General features: G+C 41.7%; 1 protein-coding gene across 7 annotated transcripts in view; it reads left to right on the forward strand.

Annotated features, from left to right (window-relative positions):
• NAV1 (neuron navigator 1) overlaps nucleotides 1-18,682 on the forward strand; it is a 407,211-nt gene that overhangs the window by 61,339 nt on the left and 327,190 nt on the right. The window lies entirely within an intron of this gene.

Here is an 18,682-nt window from a genome sequence, read left to right on the forward strand (position 1 = left end):
ATCTGTAACATGTCACTTATGCAATAATAGTGGATTAGTAGTGGATTTATCCACACATTGTTCCACTTCATTAGGTGTTCTGGGATGCTTCCCCAATGTTACCACATTATGGAGGGGCACTCTTGTGTTAAAGTGCAACAATAGCAGACAGCCTCCCCCCATTTGTGGCAGGGCTTCAGCAGAAAGCTACAGGACATGCACCAACTGGAAACAAAGTGGCATGTGGGCCCCAAATCTTTTGCAGTTGCAGACAATATTAATCTGAATGCAGGGCTGTAGTTGTCCAGTGTCTCAGGGGATCTTAGGCCCTTTACCTTTTCAGCAGCAGGGTCCTAATGTCTCCAGCATCCTATGAGCCAATCAGCATAAAAGGGGAGAGTGTTAGCCACTGAGAAGAGTCTTCTAACATGCTTCCTTGTCCTTTTTTGCTGATTGAAGTCAATTAGAGTGAAAGGAGATGAGTCAGCCACTTCTCAGTAGCTAATATGCTCTTCTTTCATGCTCATTGGCTCCTAGGAACATCTGTTGCGGCGGGCGAAGGCATTAACAAGGATCTCATTCTCAATCGAGCAGCAAAAAAAGGAGGGGAGGGGAGGTGGTGTGACTGTGACTATCATGAAGGGATCCTGCACTTCTGAATCTGCCACTACACTACTGTCTGTATGTGATTTGCAGTAGATCACCAGGGATTTCTGTAATCATAGCAACAAGTCACTCCCCAAATCAGATTGCTGAAATGAAGAAAGCATGAGGGAAAACTAGAAATAGGTTTTTGTGTGAAAGGACTGTGAGCTCAGTTCTGGTAATGAAATCAAATTCCCTGGGCTGAGTTATACTCACAAGCATTCTTAATTCTGTCTGCCCCTCTTTCTAAGCCACTATATAGCTCTTGGCTCCAGCTGGTTGACCTCAGGGTTGTAAGAAGAAACAAAGCAGATCCCACAAGCTTGAAGTCTGCCCACTCCTGGTCTACTGCACCACCATCCGTGGGTGTATATATTCCACCCATTTAATGAAGTAAGCTGTTGCCTATGGAAGCTCATATCACCATACAGCTGCAGGCCTATGCACACTTCCCTGGGCACAAGTCCCATAACAGAACTTACTTCTGGGTAAACAGGCATAAGACTGGGCTGCATCTCTGTTAGTGCTGAAGGCATCTTGTGGGACTCTTAGGGCAGTATTCAGCTAAATTATTGTGCTAGTGCGAGGATTAGCTCTAGCGCGACAGGACTTCCCATCCTCTCTTCCCACATGCCCCACACCCTTCCCAAATCTGCTTTAAAGGGCTGGGGAACCCCTAGAACATATTTAGGGGGCTCAGGTATATCACAGTGGGGAGGAGAGCCTGGCTGGGAGTCCAGAGTCTGAGTTCAAATCCCCGCTCATGTCTCCTGAGTGTAAAGGGCCACCTAAAGATCACCCCCACAGTGAGTGACTCAGGGGTTACGTGCCCTGCCACCTGTGCACCCGTGGCAAGCTGCATAGTCCCAAAGATCCCAGTTGCTCCCCAGCTGGCAGTTTTGGACAAGGAAGGGGCTGGCTTGTGCAGCTGTGGCAAGCTGAGCAGGCCCTAGGCAGCTGGGGAGAACTCGCCTCAGAGGGAGGCAGTGGTAAACCCCCTCTGAATACCACTTAGCATGAACACCCTATTCATAGGGTAGCCATAAGTCGGGATCGACTTGAAGGCAGCCCATTTCCATTTTCCAGGGAGAGGAGAGGGGAAGAATGTTCTACTGTGGAACAAACATTTGCCTTAGTGCTACATTGAATACAATCTTCAGTCTTTCCTTCAGGACTGCAGTTTCTTTGATTTGCAGGGTGAATCCTGGGTCTGGCTCCATAACCTTATCATTGCCTACTCCATGCAGGGCATGAACAGGAGCAACCAGAGCTGAACTGATGTCATGCTGTTCAGTGACATTTGAGCACTGGTGTGCTACCTTGAAGGGTGATGGGTCTGTGGGTTATTAACTTGGTTATTAAAGTTGCTGCCCAGGCTGTGGCTCAATTGGAAGATTGTTCTCCTCCAAAAGCTCCTTTCTCTGTTGATCATGCTCATGTTTATTGAAAAAAGTTGCTGTCAGCTGTATAATAGCAACTCATTCCTGGCTAATCATTCTTCCTGGTGTGAGCAGGCTAGAGGGGGTGGTGGTGGCTGCTTTGCACACATGGCTCCCATTCAGCAAGTCCAGCCCAAGCCAGATCCTCATCTGGTTACACCAGGGAAATTGCATCAGCACTCATGGCATTACTCCAGCCTGCTAGGAGCTTTATCTAAGATTTGGATCAGAGCTGGGTTTGATCCTCTGCCAAGACTTGGGCTCTTGGCCTGAATATGAAGCTAATATTAATGTGCTAGAGGCTGAAAGGGAAAGGAGAGCTTTGACACATCATTTCTCTTTTCTATGTGTGTGGTTTTCATAAATGCTATTTGTTTGCTCCTAACCCCAGATATTTTTTTTTAAATAGCCAGGCAGAAATCCTGGGAAAACTAGCAGATTTGCTTGGGATAAGGGTTACTCCTAAAATGGCTTCTTTATACCAGAGTGCATCTTCTGCCCTCTTTTTAAAAGGTGACTTGGCAGAAGGGGTTAACAGTAGAGATTCAGCCATTCCCACTCCTTTGCACCAAAGAGATTTAGACCAAATGATTTTTTTAAACACAGGTCTATGAGCCAACACTGGGGGAGTGTTAGGTTTGGATGTGGATGGATGAGAATCAAACTTAAAGCCTCACTTGACCATGGAGCTCACTGGGTGACCATGGCCAGATCATTCTAACTCTAACTTGCCTCACAGGTTAGAAGACCGGGATATACTGTAACCCTAGTTAGGCAGAATGTAGATCTAGTTCTATAGGTGTAAGAAGAGCCTTGATGGGCCAGACTGGCAAGGTCACATCCACACCATTCATTGAAAGCACACTTATACCAATTTAACAGTCATGGCTTCCTCAAAAGAATCCTGGAACTGTAGTTTGTTATGGGTGCTGAGAGTTATTAGGTGGCCCCTCGCAGATTACCCTTCACAAGCAACAGTTGCCAGGATTCTATGGGGGAAGCCAGGACTGTTAAAGTGTCATGGGAGTGCTTTCAGTGTATGGTGTGGAAATCTCTGGGTGATTTGCAGTAGAACAGCAAGGGCTTCTGATTCCCAATTGTTTTATTAGAGTAGCAACAAAATGACTTACCTCTCCCTGACCTAAATTATATTGCTGAAATGAAGAAAGCTTGGCCTATGTTGAAGGACTATGAGTCCCATTCATTCCCTCTTCAGGGAAGGGCCATAGCTCACTGGTAGAGCATCTGAGATCCCTGGCATCTCCAGTACAACTGGGAGATACTCCAGTCTGAAGCTCTGGAGAGCTGCTGCCTGTCAGTGTAGACAGTGATCAGCAAGAAGGACCAATGGTCTGACTCGGTATGAAGTAGCTTCCTATATTCCTATATACTCAAAATTGGTTCAGAATCCTTCAATATTAAGTGCATGTCTTTTGCTCCAGGCTCCAGCAGATGGTTCTTGCGGTTCTAATAAAAAAAGATCATGCAAACCAAGTCTGCCTATGCTGTAACCCACCCACTAATTATTTTTTTTTTAAACTGGTTCGTCCTTGAAATCCAGGGATCAGTCCTTCCTATTTTTGAGTTCTCCTTTCACACATTTTCTCACCACTGGTTTGCACTTCATGCTTCCTCACAGTAAGAGAATATGGTCTTAAATTAGGGCAGAAAACTTTCCTTGGTACTGTTTGCATACAGCTAATTCCAGCACATCCAACACTTTTAACATCTTGATAGCAAGATAAATAGAGCACAAATGTGCAAGTTCAGTCAGGAGGGTATACAGGATTATTTTGGTCTTTTTTAAAAAAATGAAGAATTTGGAGTATCAGTTGAAGCAAATCCTTTGTGTGCCCAGCCCTTAATGTGGTTGGTACCCATTATGGTGCATATGGAATGTTGTAAGCACATTTCATGGCTGAGATTCTGCTTATATTCTCTATCAGCAACTGATCCTTTCCCCAGATCCTTTCAGTTCTGGATTACCTTCTTAATCCTTCCCCCCCCTCACCCAGGTTCTATGAATGCCTCTCAGAGTTTTAGCGGAGGCTTCAGGAAGCCCCCTCTAGACCCTGGTCTTTGCATTGACACAGGCCTTGCAGACGGCTTCACTCTTCACTCCCTCTCCTTTTGCACTCATAACCCTGGATGCTCTATTGCAGTCACTGGTCTGTGACAGGCTACAAAGCTCTGAACTCCATTCACAGAATTAGTGGTTGCTGTGATGATGGCAGCTGAATCTCATTCTAGGGTTTGCAGTCCCCTTGGGAAAGGGATTGGAAGCAGCACAAGCACCTTGGCAATTGTCCATCTGGCAGGGCCTGAAGCCAGGCCAGCTCCTAATTGGCAGAGTAATAAGTGGGCCAAAGCAGCACAAAACATTTGACAGTTGCAGAGACAGAGAGTGAGATAAAGAGAGAGAAAGAGGTTATTGCTGACTTAGCAGCCCTAAGCCTGTTCTGAGCATGCTACAAAAGACGGCACAGAGACCACTTCCTTCTGACATTTATTTAATTGTGTTTAGATGGGCAAGCTGCTGTGTCCTGAGGAGTCAGGGCAGATAATATCACATGTATTAAAGACTGATAGTGCCTGATTATAGTGGTGGTGAATTTGGAAATAATCTTATTTCCTTCTACAATGTCACAACATTGTTTCACTGATACATTCTGCACCAAACCACTGCCCAATAAAAGTTACAGGCGTTCCCTTCCTTGACATTAAGGCATTTTTTCTGTTTGCCAAGGAGTCGCCAGGGGCAGCTGTTCCTGCTGTACAAACATTGCAAAGTGGCTGCAGAGCCTCTGCATTCTGTGTGTGGATTTTGGACATGGGCAATGGGGATGGAGCAAGGTGCTGAGATTCACCTATAATCTTGCCAACCTTTGCCTTGCCTTCTCTGTTGGATCCATAAGAACATAGGAAGCTGACTTATACTGAGTCGGACCATTTGGTCCATCTAGCCCAGTGACAACAGCTGTCCAGGGTTTCAGACTGGAGTATCTCCCAGCCCTACCTGGAGGTGCTGGGGATTGAAACTGGGACCTTCTGCATGCAAAGCAGATGCTCTACCACCGAGGTATGGCCTTTCCGTTAAATGAAAGAAACATCCAGCATCAGACCGAAACATGACAACAAGCCTCCTTATCAAGTTGAACCTAAAAAGCTAACTGCTGCTCCCCCAACAGCTCAAAGCACAACCTTAGGTCTAGAATTACCATTTTATTAGTTCCACAAATGAAATACAGATCATGTCTTCAGGGCAAATATTAGCTTTTGCAAATAGAACTCTTTCTTGGAATGTGTTTGCTCATCTTTCCTCAAGATGGAGCCCCTCCCCAATTGGAAGTAAAGCCATTGAATATCTTCTTCATTACAAGTAACCTCCAATCTTTACAGTTAACCTGCATTACAAATAATTGCAAACTATGAAAACCTGCTGTATTAGCCAGTTATCCTTGTTTGTCTATGCAGGCCTTCCACAAAACATTGAGGTTAAAGCATTGTTTACTCAATAATGCCTCTCATCCCTCACAACATCTATATAGGCAATTGTGTAAAGAGAAGTATGACTTGAATTCTTTGGTAGCAGCTAAAATGGACTTTGTCCTGCACTACCTGAAACAGAGATAATGGGAATGGGGAGAATGGCCAAGCAGGCTACTGGCCTATCTCTTGTGCTGGATGAGGACCCAGAATCATATTCCCTTACTCAGGGATGGATCCAACAAGGCATATACTACCTCAAGAGACATCAATGCTCACTTTTATGAGTTCTGTTCAGAGTTATACCAGCAAAAAGATACTGCCCCAGATGCAGCAGTGGTCTCTTTTTTGTCTGGTATGGGATTGCCACAGCTGGGCACAGATCAGGCTGCCTGTCTTGGGGAATCTTTGAGGATAGAAGAGGTGCAGAAAGCCATTAAAAACATGAATAATGGCAAGGCACCAGGTCTGGCTGGTTTTCCTGCTGAATGGTATAAAACCTATCTAGATTTTTTGGCCTCAGAATTATTTTCAGTTTATGAAGTGTCTCAGTGAGATGAGGCTTCACCCCATTCTTTATATGAGGCACATATTTCTGTCTTCCCTAAACCTGGTAAGGATCTCTTTTTATGTACTAGTTATTGACCAATTTCTCTGATAAATGTGGACATAAAAATTTTGACTGCAGTTTTGGTGGACAGGTTGCAGGGAGTGATTGCTAGTCTTATTCACCCAGTCCAGGTGGGGTTTGTGCAGCAGCATCGGGGTGCGGACAATCTCAGGTTGTTAGTCAATTTTGTAGCACTGAATAAACACAACAGTCTTCTTGCAGCCCTTCTCTCACTTGATGCAGAGAAGGCCTTTGATAAGATCCTTTGGCCCTTCCTATTCCAAACCCTTGAAGCTTTTGGAATTCCTCAGCAGTTCTCCAACTTGGTGAAGTTGCTCTACTTGAGATCTCAATCAAGAGTGTTTACTAATGGGATACTTTCCTTTCCATTCTTGTTGGGGTGGGGGTCACGGCTGAGATGCCCTCTTCCATCATTACTTTTTGATGTATGTTTGGCTTGTGACATTCATAAAAGTGTTGATATCAGTGGTTTTTGGGTGGCAGATGAGGAACATAAAGTAATTTTGTATGCTGATGACATGCTACTTTTTGTCACAAACCCAGAGAGGTCTATCCCTGCTTTATTTATTTATTTATTTATTTGTTTATTTATTTATATACCGCCCCATAGCCGAAGCTCTCTGGGCGGTTCACAAGACTAACATCAAAATACAATAAACACATAACAATTTAAAACACATTACGCCAACAACATACTAAAAATAACTCTCATTAATAACTTTGGGCATTAGTCTGGACATAGTATCAATTGGTCTGAATCAGAACTCATGCCCCTGGGTGATCTTTTGCTCCTAAGCTCTTATAAGACCTGGAACTTTTGGTTATGCCCTGCTCAATTGACTTACTTGAGAATTTTGATTCCACAAGACATTAGTTCTATGGTTACTTGTAACCTTACCCAAATTATTAAGAAAATACAGTCTGATTTGGACTGGTGGGCACATTTGCCCTTGAGTCTTTGGGGCAAGGTGAATATGATAAAAATGAATATCCTTCCTAGGTTGATCTATGTCTTTTGAGAGGTATTCCACTTTCTGTTCCTCATCGCTACTTTACACAAATTAATTCTTTATTCCTTAAATTTTGGAGGGACACCTCTCCTCCACCTCTCTCCCTCAAGAAGATGCAACTGTCAACTGAACAAGGGGACTTTGTATTCACTCCTCTTGAGGGTTACCGCAAGGCTTATCTTTTGGTGAGTTCTTTGTGCTGACAGAATCCTGTGCCTATTCATTCTATGCCATGGGCTTCTTTGGAATCTTTTTATGTGTCTCCATTGTCTGGCTGGAGTGCCCTGGGTTTGAAACATATTTGGGGGGGTCGCTCTCCACCATCAATCGTGGTGGTTAGAGAGGTTTGGAGGCAGTTGGTTCTGAAGTACTCATTTGAGCTTTGCTCACATGTCAAAGTCTTGCTCACATGGTGTGTTGTGGAAGAGTTTGGTGGCTGGGGGGCTCTCTACCTTGGATCAGCTGATAAGCAAAGATGGGGACTTCTTGCCTTTTTCCCTCCTAAAAGTTTAGGCTGCCATCCTCAGCTGAGTGGCAATTCCATTTGCAATTCCAGCACCTCTTGGTCTCATCCTAAGGCACATCAGCCTTGAGTGCTTCTGAAACCCCAGATTTGTTGCAGGATCTGATAGCTTCAGTGCAATTTCTGAAACCCACAATTATCTTTTATAAAACTTTGTTGAGTGTGGGAAATTTGATACAAGTGTCCTTATGGAGGACTGGAACAGAGAACTGGAGCACCCCATACATTTGAGACAATGGCAATCAATATTGACCTCTGTTTCTGTTCTCTGGACCTTAGGCTACATCTTATCCTGCAGAAACTTGTTTTTCAGGCTTACTGGATGCCCCACATTGCCTCTGTCAGAAGCATATCTACTGATGCATGTTTGTGTTGTGGTAAAGCAGGGGTAGCACTGAAGCATATGATCCGGACTTGCCCTGTAGGGGCCCCATTTTGGGCAAAAGTCCTTACTCGCATTAACCTAGTCCTAGGGACTTCTCTAAAATGTTCAGATCTTCATGCTGTACTTCATTACATCCCGATGTCCTGGAATTTGACAAGGGACACTGTAGCTGGACCCTGCATGCTATATTAGTAGCCAGGCGACTGGCCTTACAGCACTGGAAGGATTGAATGGCTCCCCCAATTGCTCGTTGGTCAGGGGACCTTTCTTCCCTTGCAGCATATGAAAGAACTATTTTTACTTGGAGGCACGAAGACCATAAATACTCTGAGATCTGGGACTCCTACTTGGAGCTGTTTACATGATCAGTGTGCCATATGGGACTCTGCCAGAACCTACTCCCTCCCTTCTCTTCCCTGTCTGACCCATTCTGTCCCAATTTTTATTCATTTTCTCTTTCTTTTCTCTCTCTCTTTTTAAAAAACATATGTCTGATTTTCTTGCTGGTATTATGACTTGACCTCTTTTGCTGCTCTGTTTTCCGCCTTTTATTGTCCATGCTTGTTGCTTGTATTGTTACAGAAAAAAAGAAAAACCTGTGTGTTGCTCTGTGTGTTTGCTATATAAAAAATGCTCAAGCTCTGCCTCTTTGTGGGCTAGCTCTGGTTTATTCTTCATGAACTGTGTTCTAACAATGTGGGTCATGCAATTAGTGAAATGACATTTCCAGCAGGTGAGCCCAGCACAGGCTTGCTGTGTAAGAGTCCCCATTAGGGCTGAATCACACTTTTCTTTTCTTTTTTCAATAATTTTTATTCAGATTTTCATAAAACATACAAGACAAAATCATAAAACATTCAAAGACAAAAAACAAAATCAAAAATAGTTAAACAAAAAGAAAAAAAGAAAAAAAAAACAAAAATAAAAAATAAAGAATAAAATATTGACTTCCCATTTGTCAAAGATCAAATCAGTTATAAGTCTATAATATATAACAATCCTGTCTCTTAAGTCACATTATAAAATCACTTTCCTCCAGTAGTTATCTTACTTAATCATCAAATCTCATAAACATTACTTTATTCTTTCCACAAAAAGTCAAAGAGAGGTTTCAATTCTTTAAGAAATATATCTATCAATTTTTTTTTTCCAGATAAGCATATCGATTAATCCATCTCATTACTAATTATGATAATCTTATTGTCATAACCATAGTCAAAATAAACATTTCAATTAATCCATCACATCAGAATCTGTTAGGTTCAGTAATTTCAGTAGCCATTGTTCTATTATCTCTATTAGTTCCATTTTCCATCTTCCATCTTCAGTAGTCTTGTTAAGTCCAGTAATTTCAATATCCAATCTTCCATTATCAGTATTCCATAATAATCTTGCTGTCAAAGCCATAGTCATATAGTAAGAGTCTGATGGGAATTACCTCTATCCCAAATATTTTCTTGCCATCCATTCTGAATAGGTTGCTGAAATACTGCTGTAAAATCATATCTCTGTTCTTTTTTTCAAAATACACTGGGTCATCTCTTAAAAGTTTTTCCATTGTCACATGGCTGCAGTTAATTCCATAGATTTTCTCTATATTGGGCTCCATCACATCATTCCAGTCCAGAAGATTATCCATGCCATTGATAACTTTATCTCTAGAATCTTCATTAATTTCTTCAGAGATAACATTGAGTTCCAAACAATAGATTTTATTTCTAAAGTCCATTGACTCCAAATCTTGTTCCTGTTCCACGTTGGTTCCAATCTCCGGGATCTCCTCTCTCACAGGGACCCCTATTCCAGTCTCCAGGGTCTCCTCTCTCACAGGGACCCCTGTTCCAATCTCCGGGGTCTCCTCTCTCACAGGGACCCCTTCCAGGGTCACCTCTCTCACAGGGACCCTTATATCTTTAATCTCCTGCTTCATTTTACTCAATTCAATTTTCGTTATCTCAATCTCATCCATTATTTTCTGAAACATAGTTATTTCCAGATTTTCAGCCACTTTCTTAATTGCCATTTTAAAAGAAAAATATAGGAAAACCACTTCTTATTTCAGCAACAATTGGGTTAATACTCCAAACTTGGTGACATCACAGTATAAACAGAGCAGACAGCCTTATCTCTCCAATAGTTAAGTAAACAAAATGCAGTTCCCAGGATCGAAACAATTAATGGCAATCGTCAAAAAACAGATTCGTCAAAATAAAATAGACCAAAAAGAGAGTAGTCTCAAAACAGTATAATATTTTTCAAAATAAAAATCTGGAATAGAAATCCCTCTTCTGTGTATATCTTTAGAATGCAAATCCAGGACAGCTTTTTGCAACAAAAACAGAGATAAGCTATTAATTAGTGCGTAGCAGAGAGAAGTTACGGCTCCCCAGTGAGATGTCAAAAACCGATCAATCTGGCAAATCTCTTTTAAACAGCAACAATTTAAGTCAAGTAAAAGAAAAATATAGAAAGAAGGGTGCTTGCCTGTTAGTGCGTTCTCTCTTAGAAGATAAGATGAACGTTCGCTTTAACAGATAGAGCTTGCTGTTGAAAATCCGTCCCACCTTCGTCGGCTGGACCTCGTCCCATAAATTAATGAGATCTGGTCGTCCCAACAAAAATAGGCTTTGAGGTTAATCTCTTCGTTTCTCCCTACCCAGGAGAAGTTTAATCAGTCAAAAAAAAAAGAAAAAACTGACTGATATATCTGAATAAGCTTCTTTTGAGGCAGGAGCCCGTCTCAAAAGCAGGCACAGGCTAAGTCACCCTTCCCGGAAGTCTGAATCACACTTTTCTAGGAGAGGGAAAGCTAGTTCACCGAGCCTACCAGGGCACAGGCTTGACCTAGATAATTGGCTCCATTCTTTGCTCTCACTTGGTCCCCTTCCAATTAGCTAAAAAAAAGGGAAGTGATTTCAGAGTGCTTATGAAAATAAATTGATTACAGCTGTCCCACAAACCACAGGGTGGAGGAGATAGCAGGAAGACACAACTACGCCAACTTTTGCCCAGGATGCTGGAAAGTGGGAACGGGAAACTGACCCATCAAGGTATGATCAAAATTCACAGAGGTCAGTGGGCTATCACATTGACCAGGCCTGGTCAGAATATTACTACCTGAAAAGCTGTCTCCAAATACTGAGGCCTAACTTTCCACTGTCCTGCACAGCAAGAATGGCAGCATACTCAGTTCAGTTGTGTGTCCCCTGACATCCTTTTTATTGTGCATTCATTATGATTTGTCCTCATGATGGTATCAGAGTGGTTATTATACATGATCCCACTTTCAATACTGTTTGCACCTGCAAACGTTTTGGGGTGAGCTTATTGCTTTGTTTCCAGTCAGTGTATGTTTTGCAGCTTCCTGTTGAAATCAATAGTTGAAAAGAATAACTTTTTATACCACAAATGTTCCAGGGTTTTTTGTTCTTCTTTTGTTGCACTATAATGCCAGAGTGTCTCTCCTAATGCCAATAATGTGGTAACATTGGACAAGCATTGCAGAACAGCTAATAAAGTGGAATGATGTGTGGATGGTTGAGTATAAATCCACTACTGATGAACTATTATTGCATATTATTGCTGCAGAATGCATCTGTCAAAAAAACACCAGGGTTTTTTTTCTGGGGGTGGGGGGTGGGGCTTGGAGAACCAGCAAGAGTGGAAGTAACTTGGCTGGCTCTCAGAATGAACTGGAAGTGACTGCCAAAACTCAAATAAGGCATGTTAAAATTGCACTTTCCTCCCCCCCCCCTTCAGAGTCTAGCCAGGAAGCTGACAGGGATGAAATAATCAGGTTGTATGAACAAGGAGATTCTTCTCCATTTCACTCTGCCATCAGCCCCTAAATTCCAACCGTATGAAAGTAAGGAAAATATTTCTTCCTCATTTATGTGCACCACACTAAGGATGGCAGGTGCCGATGAGAGATGCATGTTGTCCTGTATCATCTTAATTTTCAAATGAACCCCGTTATTCAGGGAAGTCTTTATGAGATCTGTTTACTTTAAATAGGGAGGGACTGGATATTTTTGTAGTGGCTTTCTCATAAGGTATGCATTTATACATATATCAGATGGGCAGATATTGACAGGATGGAGAAGCAAGCACATGGATAATACTGGGTTCACAGTGACATTAGTCCTACTTCTCTGTGCCCCCCCCCATATTCAGTGCTAAACTGCTCCTTGCACATATTCTGCTGAAGTCACCCAGAGTGAAGCGCTTTTTGCTGCCTCTTGGTGGATATGATTCACGTATCCCAGGTGCTTGGAACAGCCATCTGCCTTTGAGTGCCCATTGTTCCCCATCAATGGCCAGGCTGTATCAAAGTCTAAAGAGAGAGCAATTTCTCCACTGTGAATAACAGAAAAGCACTGCTCAGAACAATATAAAGTTAGTGAGGCAGATTGTGACAAGCAATATTTCCCATTACTCTGTTGAATGCAGCTCATAGTCCATCTTGATGGTATATCAGATTTTGTAAAAAATAGCAATTTCTTTTGTTTGCTTCAATATGTTAAAATGGCAGAAGATCTGCTTCTGTCCTCCAGATGCTTTTAATGCCATGGAGAACTGGCATAGATGAAAATAGTTTCTTCTCCTTGACCTGCTGTGTTGATCCCAAATAAATCCAGATGGGATGCAGAATCATCCAAATGATATGATTTTATAGAATGGCTGTTTTCAAATGATAAATAGCAATGTTTCAAACCACAGTTATCCTGCCTGAGGAAGAGTTCTGTGCAACTCAGAAGCTTCCTATGCTCACCCAATACAGCGGAGCTAATAAAGAGCTATCATTGGAACCAGTAGGGATCCTCGCTGCATTTTCACACTCCCACTGGAGCTGTAGGATGGTCCAGGCTCTGAAAGGCCACTTTCATGGGAAGAGAGGCTTTCTTTCTTTACTTTCCAAGGACATATGACTCCCCCTTTTGAAGATGGGTAAAGCAGGGGTTCTATAATGCTGAACTTAACAGACCTTACCATTAACACAGATGATCAGCACTTTGAATTTCCAAAGAACAAGAAAAAGGGGTGGCCAGCATCTTTCCCTAAGGTTACTCCTTTGTATTTACAGCTCTGTTACAGGAAGATCCATGTTCTTAGTTTTTGCAGCTAGCAAAAACAAAGGAGCTTTTCTCAGCAAAGACTTGTAACTTAGAAAAAGGGGCTCCTAAATTTTGGTTGCCTGCTTTAAATGCTAGGCATGCTGAATGATCAGTTGATGGAGATTTAACAATTGTAGACACTGAAAATCCCAGAGGCTCATGAGTGGTAGCAAGAGCTTGCTCCGTGTTATTTTTATGGTATTTAATTCTATGCCACCACTTAATTCTATACCAACTTTGGCATGCCAGTTTTTAGTTTTTATAGCGGAGCCAAGTAATTTTTTTTTTATCCAGTCCTTCCTATGATAATAGAGATTAGAGAAGCTGGCAAGTATATTTGTTAAAGCCTGCACAGTCCATCCTGCTCTGATTCTTTGAATTCTGCTTTCAATATTATTGTTTGAAGTTGCAGTTGCACATGTCTGTAATACAGAATGGGGAAAAGTTAACATAATTTAGTAAAGGCAGCATAATGCATATCCTCTCCAGAAAAGATGGGCAGTCAGCAAAATCCTGGAAGTTGGCCCAGAGAACTCACTTCCTCCCTAGGAATGAAGTGTGTTATCTCTCCCAGAGGACAATTGCAATCGTTTTAAGATAGAGTCATGTGCACCTGCGTCTTTGAAAAGCAGGGAGGGAAGTGGCCCTGAAGGACAGCAGATGCTGTATGCAGACCGCAGAATGGGATATGCTCTCTATATACCATGGGCCCAGGTTTCTACAAGTTCATTAGGATTCTCTAGCTCATGGACCAGATCCAATGCTGCTTGGATTCATGTTTTAGATTTCAAGCTAGTGGGACCAAAATGCTGGTGCCTTAGGGAAACCTTTCACAGATACTGTTTCAGTTTTGCTCGGTGAATTTCACACATTCATTTTTTGGCTCACAGTCATGGGATCTTTATACATTTGCAGACAAAGCTTGAATATTATGTGTTATTGGGTAGACATTCAAATTAATATCTGCTGCTATTTGAAAAGTGCAGTTAATTTTCACTTGAAATTTACACAAAATTGAGTTTAAAATTTGGAATTTCCACATTGCTAGTAGTGCATAAATCATGTTTTCTTTATAGGCAGTTTATCATTTTGATATTTAATTATCCCATAGTATCACATTAACATATGTTAGTATCAGCAGATTGTGATTGTATTTACTTATGCTTTATGTTTGTGCATTTTATTGTACTAAAAGAAAACAATCCCCCCCCACAAAAAGAGTCATGATGGCTCAAACCAGAGGTCTATCTAGTCCAATATTTTGTTTCCCACAGTGACCAACCAGAAGCCTATGGGTAGCCCATATGTAGGACATGAGAGTACTAGAACTTTCCTGCTGTTGTTCCAGAGCAACTGGCATTCAAAAGCATGGTGCCTCTGCTCTTGGAGCTAATATATAGCCACCATGACTAGTAGCAAGTGATAGTCTTATCCTCCATGAATTTGTCTAATCCCCTTTTAAAGCCATCTAAGGTGGTGAAATGCCATAGCTTAACTATGTACTACTAGGTAAAGAAGTGCTTCCAATTGTCTGTCCTGAATCTTCTATCATTCCATTTCATTGGATGACCTTGAGTTCTAGTATTACATGAGAAAGAGAAACTAGAGTTTGTCTCAAATTAAGTTCTACTCAGAGTAGACCCACTGAAATTAATGGACCTAAGTTAGTCATATCCATTAATTTCAACAACAACAATTTATTGTACGGTCACAGACCCAATAAGACAAATAATCAGATAAAAGAAAACAGTCTATAAAACATTTAAAATATACAATAGAATATAAATATAGACTTTAAAATTGAACATTACAGTTTGAAAGAGAGGACCATCTTGCATATTCTTTGAACTGAAAAAAGGAACTTAGCTACTAGCCCTATGGTCAAATTGTGGTCAATGGTAATTTCAGTGGATCTACTCTGATTATGACTAACATTGGATACCACCTTCTTATCACTTTCTCCATGCCATGCATAATTTTATAGCCCCTATTGTGTCTCCCATTGTTTGCCCTCACTTACAAACTAAAAAGCCCCAAATGTTGTAACCTTTCCTCATAGAATAGTTGCTCAAGCCGCTTGATAATTTTTGTTGCCCCTTAGAGGCCCCTTTTCCAACTCTACAATACCCTTTTTGAGATGTGATGATCAGGACTATACACAGTATTCCAAGTGTGGTTGCACCATAGATTTGTACAAAGACATTAAGATGTTGGCAGTTCTATGTTCAATTCCATATGGGATTCATCTTTTTCACAGCAGCCACACACCGGGTCAATATTTAAATTGAACTGTCCTCCATGACCCCAAAATTCTGTTCCAAGTCAGCCACTGCCAACAGTTCACGTCTGAAGTTAAGAATTATTTTTTGTCCCAATGTGCTTCACTTTACACTTATTTACATCTGCCATTTTAATTTCCTTTTCCCCAGTTTAAAGATATATTTGTGGTGCTCTTTGCAATCCTTTATGTTTTTACCACCCTGAATAATTTGGTGTCCTTCGTCAATGTGCAAAGAGTTGCATAGGTAGGATTGAGAAGCAGCAACAGAAAGAATGGATTGTTTAGCGGAAAACAGTAGCAGCAATGTTTATATTCAGCTTTTCAGCTTAGGGTATCTCCACAATTTTCCTGACAACCATATAGGAGCATAGGAAGCTGTCTTATACTGAGTCTAACCAATGGTCCATCTAGCTCATTATTATTGTCTACTGAGTTGCAATAACTCTATAGAGTTATGGACAGTTTACACTTTATGTGTTTGCTGCAGGGAATGCTGATGTAACACCAGCGTACTCCCAGCAATCATTTTTGCTGTGTAAAGTGTGGAGACACCCTTAGAAGCGTTTGCCACCCCTGATATACATTTCAGCTCCTTGTTTTGAGTATTATAGATCATGCAAGGAACAAACAGGTGTTCAGAACCTTGAAATGTACAAAGAAGCTCTGGCTATCTTTTATATTAATAGGTGTTTTGCCTGCAAATTCATTAGGTGGTTTTAAAAACCTCTGCTGCAGTTGGGCTGAAGTCTTCAAGATACCCCACAGGAGCTGTCCTTTCAGCACCACAGATGAAGGTGATTGTGGACTCAGAGCTGTTGAAAATGAAAAGGCTCACAGGTTTGACTGAGTTTAGCTTTCCCATTGCTGGGAATATTACAAGTTTGCACATACTTGCATGCTCCTCATCTGTTTTGCCAGCTGGGAAGAAGATAGAAGAGCTGCTGCTGTTGTTATTTGTGAACCTTTAGAAAATGCTGAGATATTTACTGCAGGCAATATATGTTATTATTTTCCAGAATCCTTTTCCTTCTATCATAAACAGCTGGATTTTACCTTTGAAATATTCAAAACACCTACACATTTGTGGTCTGCATGTTCCACATGCTTCTTTTCTGTGGTCAAAATGAAGCAATTCTTAATTCTTTGTTTCCCAAAGAGATCATGCTGTTTGGGCCGTTCCTGAATAGGATGTTTTATGGAAAAGCTTTTCAGAGTAAAAATGGCTAGTGTCAATTTAAGACACTGGTGAGAATTAGAAGCATACCTTCTGCTTCCACATCCCCCCTGCTGGTTTTTATTGTGACAATTTTATATATGTGATTGCTTCCACTGTTTGTAAGCTGCAGCACAGAACATCCAGCCATACAAGGAGCTGGAGGCAACACATTGAATATAAGGCAGCAAAGTAAATTAGCCATCACCTCCTTTCACAATGTATTATAGAAATAGTGTTATAAAAAGTACTTTGGCATGGCCCTTGCCAGTTACTTTTCAGTAGATCAATGGAGGGAAGTGCTTAACAGGCTTAAGCTGGCTGTTTCTTTGGATGGAATGTTGTCCAGTGTCATGTGTTATTAGCATCCAGGTGTTTCCAGGGATTCATTCACCACTTGCTGTTTTGAGAGTTGCCAGTTCATATGTATGTATCGTGGGGGATGGAATGGCAAGGATGGTGCCTTTTCACACACACAGAAAGCATCATAAAGGCTATTGGTGTGCTGCAATTTTGTGGGAACAAAAAAAAGTGCAGAATGTAGCATGGGACATAGAGCTCAACTTCCTGAGAATCTCAGCTTTCTTTGTTTCATTTATTTTTATACATGTTACTAGCCCTTATGGTTGCAAAATTATACATGAGCAAAGTCTGCTAAAAGCTGTCTCACAGTGGAAGATGCTTATTTAAAACCTTTTCTACTGGGAAACATCTTAGGAGTGGCTAGAATTACGTGGCACTTTTAAAGTTGGTTACCAGGGCTGTTGTGAGGATAAAAGGTTTGTGTGGGATATATGTTGCCCTGAGATCCCAGGGGAAGTGTGGGATATATGTGTAATAAACAAACCAAGTAGGGTTTGTTTGCCAGTTCAGATCCCATGATTTCTTCCACAGGCTCAAAAATCCTGCAAATAATATTACGTGAGGGATTAACAGAAAATTTGTTGCCTCCTCATAAAATGCACACCCTTGAATCCTTGGTAGTGTCACTGGTGATCTATACCATATGAAACTGCCTTATACAGTACTATTAGTCCATTGCCCAATATTATCTGTTCTGCCTGGGAGTGCTTTTCTAGGGTCTCAGGCAGAGTACTGTCTGCTGCTGGCCGCTTGTAGCTGGAGATGTCAGGGACCAAAAGCTAATACTTTCTGCATGCAAAGATGTGCTTCACTTGAGCTGTGGCCCTTGACAAACAGTTAATCTTGTTTAAAAACCATTTGTTTATAAGATAGTTGCTTTGTACCTGTGCTGCCCAAAGCCAATGAATGCAGATGCACTCGGTTCGGTGAGTTTCTCTCTTTTTATTAAAGTAATAGATGCATCAAAAGCTTTGCGATATCAGTCTGTCTACACTTTCTAGGAACTATTTCCCTAACTCTGACTAAGCTGGTCATCGCATCCCACAGACTCAGCAACAAACCCCTCCCCTGAGCCCCTTTAAGTAGGCTTGGCTTTTGCACATAAATGACTGCTCCTCCTCAACTCCAACCATTGAACTTCGTGCCTCTGAAGCCTCTGAGTGCAGGGTGAGGGGGACTGGATCTCCATCTGACTGGTGGGGCTTATCTGTGTGCTCGAACATGGGAAGCTGTAGAGCACTCGGATGGGAAACATTAGGTTGACAAGGTGGCACCTCTGGTGCGGGCGAGGGGTGTGTGTCTTTTGGAGCAGTCTCTGACAGGGCAGTCTCTGACAGTTCAGGTTGCACTCCAGAGGTGGGTGCCAGGGGACTGGGCTCGCTGGGAACTCTCCTTACAGCTCACCCCCTTCCTCAGCTCATCATCCCAGTCCTCAAAGTCAGTGTCACCCTCATCTTCTCCTGTCCCATCCTGGGTCATAACAGTACCCAGCATTACTCAGGAATTTTAAGAAACCAAAAAATTAGTACCATTTTGAAACCAGTGGTTAAAATCAGTACAGTTTAAAAAGGTTCAGTTTGCCATTTTAATTCAAAATGGTGTCCAACTATATC

Source organism: Rhineura floridana, chromosome 6 (genome assembly GCF_030035675.1).
Source record: "Rhineura floridana isolate rRhiFlo1 chromosome 6, rRhiFlo1.hap2, whole genome shotgun sequence".
Classification (NCBI taxonomy): Eukaryota; Metazoa; Chordata; class Lepidosauria; order Squamata; family Rhineuridae; genus Rhineura; species Rhineura floridana.